Source organism: Plasmopara halstedii (assembly GCF_900000015.1).
Source record: "Plasmopara halstedii genome assembly, contig: Scaffold_350, whole genome shotgun sequence".
NCBI classification, from domain to species: Eukaryota; Oomycota; class Peronosporomycetes; order Peronosporales; family Peronosporaceae; genus Plasmopara; species Plasmopara halstedii.
This window is the reverse complement of record NW_020187271.1, coordinates 628402-637038: the sequence shown is the minus strand read 5'-3', so window position 1 is coordinate 637038 and position 8637 is coordinate 628402.

The window sequence follows — 8637 nt, the reverse complement described above, 5'->3', positions numbered from 1 at the left end:
GCTCAAAGAGCGCTTCGTCATCTGTAGTGCTTTCGCCAGGGGCGAGCACTACAGGTATGGTCCGCATTGAGGGTACACGAGAGCCACCTCGTTGAGCACGCAGACGAGTGTGATAAGCTTCCAACGGAAGTTTTTGTGGAACCAAGAAACGAGCTCGAAAAGCTTTCCGTTTGGCAAGCTCATTTTTCGTCATAGCCGGGAGCCCGATGATGTGGAGGCGTAACGGTCGAGCTACCGCGTCCTTCGCTTCCACAGCGGGATCCGCCAGGCGGAAGCCATATTCCACACAAGGGTCAATGACCGGCTGTGGATGGGCGCGCTTTAAAGCCGCCTTATAGGCAGCTTCAAGCTGTCGCCTCTGAGTCATTGGTTATTACACCACGTTCCTCGGCTGACGAGAAGTCAGCGAACGGACATGGGATCCGCACGGCTCAAGCAGGTCTCGTTTTTTGCTGCTGTCACAGCTCGCCTTCCTCGTCATTCCATGCGGGAGAAGGAGCGTCAGACTCGTAGTCGACCACCTCCATATCCTCAACGAGGTCGTTCGTCATTGATAGCGTGCGCAAAGCGCGACGCTTGTGCTCATCGAACCGAGGAAGTACATCCTCCGGTGCCGCGGACGCACTATCCGACATCGCACCGCGGGTGGGAGACGAAGTTGGGCTCTGCCCGTGCTCGCTGTCAGATCCAGCGAGACTTGGTGACTTCCGTGTCGTGGCCACAGGGCTCATTGAGCAAGAAAGTAGTTTAATTCCAACGAATTGAGTTGCAGTGTCTAGCGGACACGCGAGCCTCGTTGAGGCAATAATCGATTGGGACTGCATATGCTCTCAATCTTAATGACATTAAGTGTAACGGGGTTACACGTACCCTAAAAACAAGGGTATGTGTCACACAAGATGTGCATGGTGTAACTGCACCCAAACAAGAATATCGTATGTGGCTAGGTAGCCAGTAGTTATGCATGTATATAGATTTTACTATATATATTCAGTATATTCTGGAAAATCTAAACTTTTAAAATTAGGATAAAAATAAATTAAAAACCCTTTTGGACTTTAAACCGAAGAGTCAAATAACCTTGGGAATGCAATAATTACTCTTGGAGTAAGCGGATTGCGATCCGCTTACTCGTGCTTGTTTTAAGTATAGAACGAAAGGTCGGTGACCTAAATAACGCTTCCTCAAGTGCTGAGTTACGGCAGCCCCGCTGCAGCATGAGCTATATCGAACGATCGGTGAGAGTGCCGACAAAATCCATTATCTGGAATGTCTCATTGGGAAGCATGATCTGTGCACGTATCCTGCAATAGAAAGACCATAGTAGAGTGACCATAACTTGCTGTCTTAAAGACAATTAAGAAAGTAGCTTAGCCTGGCCAACTTCATGTGCACATGCTGATCATTATGGCTACTTACCTAGCTTCTCAAAACGGATTTCAAATGGTGCTGGGATGCGGCAGGAAAATCAGTTGAGACTTTCACTTGCAGCCCTGATTAGATTATGTCAAAAGAAGTCTGAAGTGCGTCTAGTTCTGGTCCTTTTAAATTCGCGATCGGCCTTTTCATGTCGCGTTTTACACTTCAGGTTTTACAATCAAATGTGCTACTGTATGCGCCGTTGCGCTCAGCGACATCGTCACCGCATCTCCTCACAGAATGAAAAGGTGGTCATCTTTTCTCGCCGAGAAAACAATTTAAGACGGGTCATTCAAATGTGATGGCGGATGCCCATTGGTGTTGCATGGGCATCATGAAGCGACGAGGCGATAAGTTAGCCGCACGGGTCAGATGCAATATACGTTTCAATCCAAAGCTCTGTGAAGCAAGGAGTCTCAGCTTGAGTGTTGCATGACCAACGCAGCGGATTGTAAGTTTGCACCGCTATTCATTAGCTTAAGGCTTACTGCATATCAGCACGAACTTAGTGAATACTTAGCGTGTGGTGGCACCTCATTGAGAACTTGACAAAAGAATACTATACGAGGCACATGGTACATTTTTGAGTAGCCGCATGAGTAAAAAGAAATGCCATCGGCTCAGTGACATGCACCTTAAAAGTGTGCGTATCTTGAACGGAGCAATGGCCACCAGCAAACGACGTTGGCGCTTTTTTTCAAGCAACAGCTCGGAGCTCTCTAAATCGGATTGTTGTCGTATTTGAAGACCAAACAAAAAGTCTGTGCTTAAAGGATTGCGGACATACTGCAAATTCTGCAAGCGTATACGAGCTCCAATGCATCAGGTGAGGATCTCATCCGCTGACACAATTTAAACATGCGCGCATTAGTATGACCCAGATAATACATGTTGTGCCAGCAGTACGTAGTTCTTAGAGGTCCTAACTCCATAGAGCATATTTTTGATTGCCTAAGCAGCGGCGTCAATGTGACCCTCAATAAAGCTATACGTGGGCCTGGTGACAGCGGCAATTATGATATAGCTCGATTAAACGTAGGGTGAAGGAGTCGTTGTATTCTCACTTCAATGGTCTTGCAAGCGATATCATAAAATACAAAGGTTGGAGCTCAATGCTTACCTTTGTTATGCCCAAAGAGGGTGTCGGAATCAAAGCGGCACTCACGTGCAGCTCATGTCGAATCCGCAATATCCAGAACTTTGAGGCTACGGTGCTATTTTTTGACTAGAAAAATCGCCCGGTCTACAGCGGGGCTGCAGAAGCTCCTTCGCTTAGATGAAGCTTGGTTAAGGTCGGTGACCTTCGTTCTATACTTAGAACCAGTACGAGTGTAGCAGATTGCAATCCGCTTACACCAAGAGTAATCACAACCTGAACCCACGGCAAATTTACTCTTCCGTCCAGAACGTAAGCTATATTTCTCGGTTTGGTTTGCGGCAAAGCCGCCTATTTCTAAATCTGTAGCATTTCCCATCGATAAAGTAAGAATAATTAAATGTGTAACTACTGGCTATTCCAGCCACATACTGACTTCTTGTTTAAGTTTAGCTAGGTCACACCATCTTGTGTGTCCCACTCCCTTTATACCAGCGGGCGTGATACCCCGTTACACTCTCCTCCATCGAGATTGTGTACACTTACAGCTCACATTCAACTGTCGTCTCGAGCGGGTTCGCGTGTCTAAGACACCACAACATCACCAGAACCTTTTTATGAAATCTCTGCTTAACGAGCCCTTTGTCGAGGCCCGGTCCCGTTGGTCCCGAGAACGCCCGCGGGCAGGGCCCTTCTTCGTCTCCTGCACGCGGTGCAACTTAGGACAGCACGTCCGAGGCTGCAAGGGAAGCGCAACCCAAGCTCTCGGTAGCCGAGTACCGCGAAGCGCATCGTTAGGGGCAGGGTCGCACAACCAAGATCACAGACGCGATGTCTACTCCCGGCTGTGCACCGCGCCCGCTACAGGCGATGGACTACCTCGTCGAGGATTTTGAGCAAGTTGACTACGAATCAGATACTCTTATCCCAGGAAGGGAAGAAGAAGAGGGCGACGTGCCTCAGCGACGCAACGTGAGCCCAGCTCGGACCTTGCGAACGCCGTGTCTGATTCCTGAACTCTGGACTTCCGGGGAATTTGTCATTACCAATGACTTCGATAAGCAGCAGCTGGATGCTGTCCATAGTGCGGTTCGCATGCCCGCGCATCCGTGGTCGGTCGTAGACCCTCGTGTGGAATAAGGCTTCCGCTCGGCAGATCCCGCTACAGAAGCGAAGGACGCGATTACTTGATTGGGCGTCAACGTGATCGGGCCTAGAGTAACTACGCAAGCTGAGCTTGACAAAGGAAAAGCTCTCCGAGCTCGCATCTTGTTTCCTTAAAAATCCCGGTAGATAGGCACCGCCTTCTACTTCGTATTCAAAGAGTAGGCGCATCTTTACCTGAAATGTTGATGATTTCCTGTGGTGCACGCCCCTGGCAAAGCAGCCGCCGATGACGAAGCCTTCTTTGAGTGATGGGTGCAGCGGCACCAAAAGCTATCCTCGCTGTACAAATACAGTTGAGCCAGAATGTGGTGGACGCGCGCGTGGAGCGCCATCTTCGGTTTGAGTTTGCGAGACTCAAGGCACGTCACCGATTTCCTTCGGATTGTGGCCCTGTGATATATGAGTTGATCCATCACGCTCCCACGAGCTCTGTGGTGTCTCACACGGGTGAGTCCGTGACACCAGCAGCTCAGCGCGATACCGTGAGCTCAGCTTGTGGCCCTACAGCTTCCCCGGCTATTACCGAGAAGCGCGGAGCGTACGATTACGTGGTACGTCACGATCCATCTGATCTTAACCGTTCACGATGTCAAGCAGTCTTGCCGAAGTGGTCTCACGAGCTCTCTGGGTTGGGGTATCTCCGCCACTTCACAAGATACTGGGTTTGACCGTGGCGACGAGTCGACCCACAACACGTTCCCCTACTACCGCTCGAGTCGATAAGTATCGGCGGCGGACGATGACGAATTGGTCGATCGCCTTCTGGTGACTCGCGATTCTCTTCGAATTCTTAAGGGTTAGGTCCGAGGCGATCGGGACTTCACTTAGCATTATCCTGGGGTCGCACTCCACTGCGTGGAAGACCCCGAGAGCTTGGAGCACGTCGTGCAACAGCTGCCTCGCGTTGAGGACTATCGCGCTCTGTCGGAACGGCTCCTAGTCGTTGAGCAGACGAATGCGTCGCTATATACAACGATGGAGCGTTTGGCGCCGTTGAAGATGAAGATCGTTGCACTCTTTCCTCAAAAACATTTGCTGATTCTGCTTCAGGGTGGTCAAGAGCCTGTGGGCGCCACTCCGACACCAAAGCTCTCGGGTTTTATTGCGCCAGATCCCGGTACGGCTTGAGCAAGCCCGCATAAAACACCGGGTGTGTGTGCTTTCGTTTTTGTGAGGTTTAGTGTATACGCAAGACACCGCTTGGCCACAACATTGAAAGGTCTGCATCGGTGGAGCTTTGTCTTAAAGCCAGCAGAAATTGCATGGACTGGAAGGTTTGAAGCATTGAATGAAACAGGGTCTCCGGCCTGAAGGTCTTCAACGTTTCTTCTTCTTCCATCTTCATGTCTAAGCTTTCAGCCATCGCATCGCGTACGTGTCGTAGAACACACAGTCTGGCAGACAGGGAGTCATCGACTTCTTTATGGACAACGAGAGGGCTGACATCAGCTAGCTGCTCAGCTATCCCCCCACCACCAAGCCTTGAACCAAACCGGGTGGCGGCGTCAGAGGGACTCGAGGATGAAGGAGTCCGATCATGTAGATGTGTAAACAGCACTGCAATGATCAGAGCAAACTCCACGAGTAGATGCATGGCGCTCCAGCGCTTCAGCGTCACAGCGTAGACGCTGCGAAGAATGTCTTCAACGACGCGATTCACGCGCTCACTTTGACCATCAATTTGCGGATGGTCTGCTGTTGACATAGTCAACTTGGTGCCTAGCACCCTAAACATTGTCGACCAAATTTAACTGCGAAGCGTGGGTCTCTGTTAAAGACAATTGACCCCGGGAGCCCATGCTGTCGAAAGACGCGATCGGCAAACAGTGTCGTTGTTTTCACACCGTCGATGGTGTCCGGTCCTGCCGCAAAAAATATTTTGCCCAAATGGTCCACAAAGACCACCACACCCGTGTAGCCCGCCGAATCCTTCGGCAGGCCAAACACAAAGTCCATACTCATGGACTGCCAACACCCGGAGGAAACCGGTAAAATGGCCAGCGACGCCGCCATAATTGGAGAGTGTTTCACCCTCTGATATGTCTCACACGTGCGCACATATGGGCTCGTCCATTGTACAGCTTAGGCCACCAGTAGTGGCAATTTACTGAGCCGTACGTCTTCTCACGACCGAGATGACCACTGAGTGGGAGGTCGTGGGCCTCATAGAGGATACGGTATTTTAAAGCCTCGTCGTAGAAACCACAATTCGTGGCGTATCCGTCGAATCGGTGCTATAATACAGAAACCCGTTTATTCAGCAATTATTGGTGTGATTGTGCACGCAACCGCGCCAACAATGTTTTGTCCGAGTTTGCATACTCTTGCTTCCGAGGGCCTGTAGCAGCGCCAAACACATACCATCACGGTGTAAATTCGTCACTGACGACCACAAACGGCTTTGAGCCAAGCAGGTGAACCCTGAATTTGAAAAGTGAATAAGTCATCGCTAGTAGTTCCTTGTCGTGAGTTGGGTGGTTCTTCTCAGCTGCCTTAAGCTGGCGCGATCGCCCAGTCTCGCCCCTCGGCGTCAGCTTACAACAGTGCACAGCCGATGGCAAAGTCCGAAGCGTCACAGACGACACAGAAAGGACGATGGGGATCTGGCAGTGCCAGTATTGATGTCTGCAGGAGACTGCCTTTGACCCCGTCAAAAGCCTTCTGATGTTCGGTGTTCCAACATCATTCCGCATCCTTGATAAGGAGATTCAACAATGGCCGTGTCCTTTCCGCATAATTTGCGCTTTACTTGTGCAAGTAGTTGGCAAGGCCAAGCCACTTGCCCAAGTCCATTTGGTTCATTGGAATCGGCCAACCCACAGTGGCCTTGACCATAGCCGGTTCTGCTCGAAGGCCATGCTTTCCATTGAAGCACTCTTGAAAGATGATTTCTTCGGCGCCGATGATGCACTTGTCTGCATAAGCATACAGCTTATTCGTGCGCATGCACTCAAGAACCGCTCTCAAATGGACGATGTGGTTTTGATCATCCGTCCTCCCGTGCCCCGCACGACTGTGGACTAAGATTTCCAAGTAGGTTTGTATAAATGTCCGGTGGGGCCTGAATAACTACGTCACAAGACGATTAAATGTTGCTGGTGCATTTGACAGCCCTAGGGCAATACCAGCCACTCCCAGAGCATCCCGCTAGGAGTACTCACCGCTATCAGCGGAATATCTCTCGCTCTCATGATTAATTGGTAATACCTATCAACCAAGTCGAGTGCGCTGTACCTTGAACAGCCAACCATATTGTTCTGAAAACATCCTTCCTAGGAGTTGAAGTCTGTGTCAGAATGGTCGCAGCGTTTGGCATATCGTAAGCGTGAACGATACGCCTCTTGCCGTTTGCCTTCCGGACACCAAACGTAGGTGTCAAATTGGGAGACTTGCTCTCGTGTCCCATTCCTGCGTCGTACTTCGCACGGAAAAAGGTGCTAATGACGTCATACTGCTCCTTAGTCAGGGGCCATTGGCGTGTATGCAGTGTTTAATTTCCGAAATCAGGTCGATCTCATCACGCACACCTCAGTCCGGAGGTAGGACCGACGGCGGGTTTTTGGAGACGTCGTCCAAAAATCCCTTTACCAAAGGAGATAATATGACTTCGAGAGATCCTTCAGGATCGATGATCTGCTTCGTGCGTTCAGCACCCTCTTAGTTTGTCCAGGACAGCTTCATCCAAATGCGACGACGAGCTAGTCTCCTTGTTTGGACGTTTAATGACAACCTCGGCTAAATTGCCTGCCTTCACGGCACCGCCAAACGCTCCGAAGGACAACTCGTCTAGCTCATGAAGAGCATCCACCGCGGGAAAAGCCTCGAGGGTGACGTCACCGTCTTCCTCTCCCGTCATACCGTTGACAAAAGCTTATAGCTGTGCTCTATCGGCACGGTAGACACACCCTGGGACAGGCTCGATGCCCTGTGTTTTGCAGATAACAAACGGTTTCGCCGTCTACTCTCAATAAAGGATTTATGTCTCATCGAGACCGGTCGGAACATGCACTCGGCGTCGTCCCGTGACACCATTTCCTGCTCCATCGGAGCCTTGATAACATTGATAAAATCCGACGAAGAGCTGCTATTTCAGCAGTCTTCGTCGAGTGAATAACGTGCCACTTCACGTGCATCCTTGGGGCCTCGCGCTCGATACCTTGATCCTTGGCCGACTATGCCACTCTTGGCATGCAGCGACTGCGCCAATACTTGAGTGCGCTCATGGGGGTGATGTGCCACTCAACGTTCAGCCGCGAGCCACGCTCGGGTTTCCTGCCCAAAAACCTTTGGTGTTCGACAGCTCGGATACTCCAATATCCAGCACACTGACCGTCCCGGTCCAGTGACCGCGCCAACAGCACTTCTGCTTCCTAGCAGAGGTGGCTTCATGACTTATCAAGCTCCACTAGGAGACGTGCGCGTAGCGCCCAAGGTCTTTGACCTCAAATCGATCCATGGCTCATGGTGTCCCAACTATGCCATAACAAGGATAAAGTCATACCTTGTATACAAGTCTAAGACTAAGCAGCCTTCCACGCTATCAAAGTCAGCAAACTTGACACGGAGGTCCACAAGGACCCTCGACATAGTGACGCAAGTCCCCGTCGCTAAGAAAACAGTGACTGTGTCACTCAACCACGCCTTCAGCGCACCTTCTTGTAACGAAGACGGATGCACGCGGAAGACTTCCATTATGGTCACGCCAGTGTGGAAGCCTTCCATAAACACGGTCACTGTGATCGCCTACGGAAGGGGGTATGCTATCATGCCGGCAATGAGAGTGCGCACCTCGTGGACAAAGTCCACCGTTTCTTTGTTTCCCTGTCGGGCGGCAAGGAAACGCGATCGTACGCGATATGCCTGATTAGGCGGCGAAAACACTCGTGAGAGCTGCAATTTCAGGGCCGCCCAGGAGGGAAACGCAGCTTCGACCAAAGTGCCGCACGTCAGAGCCA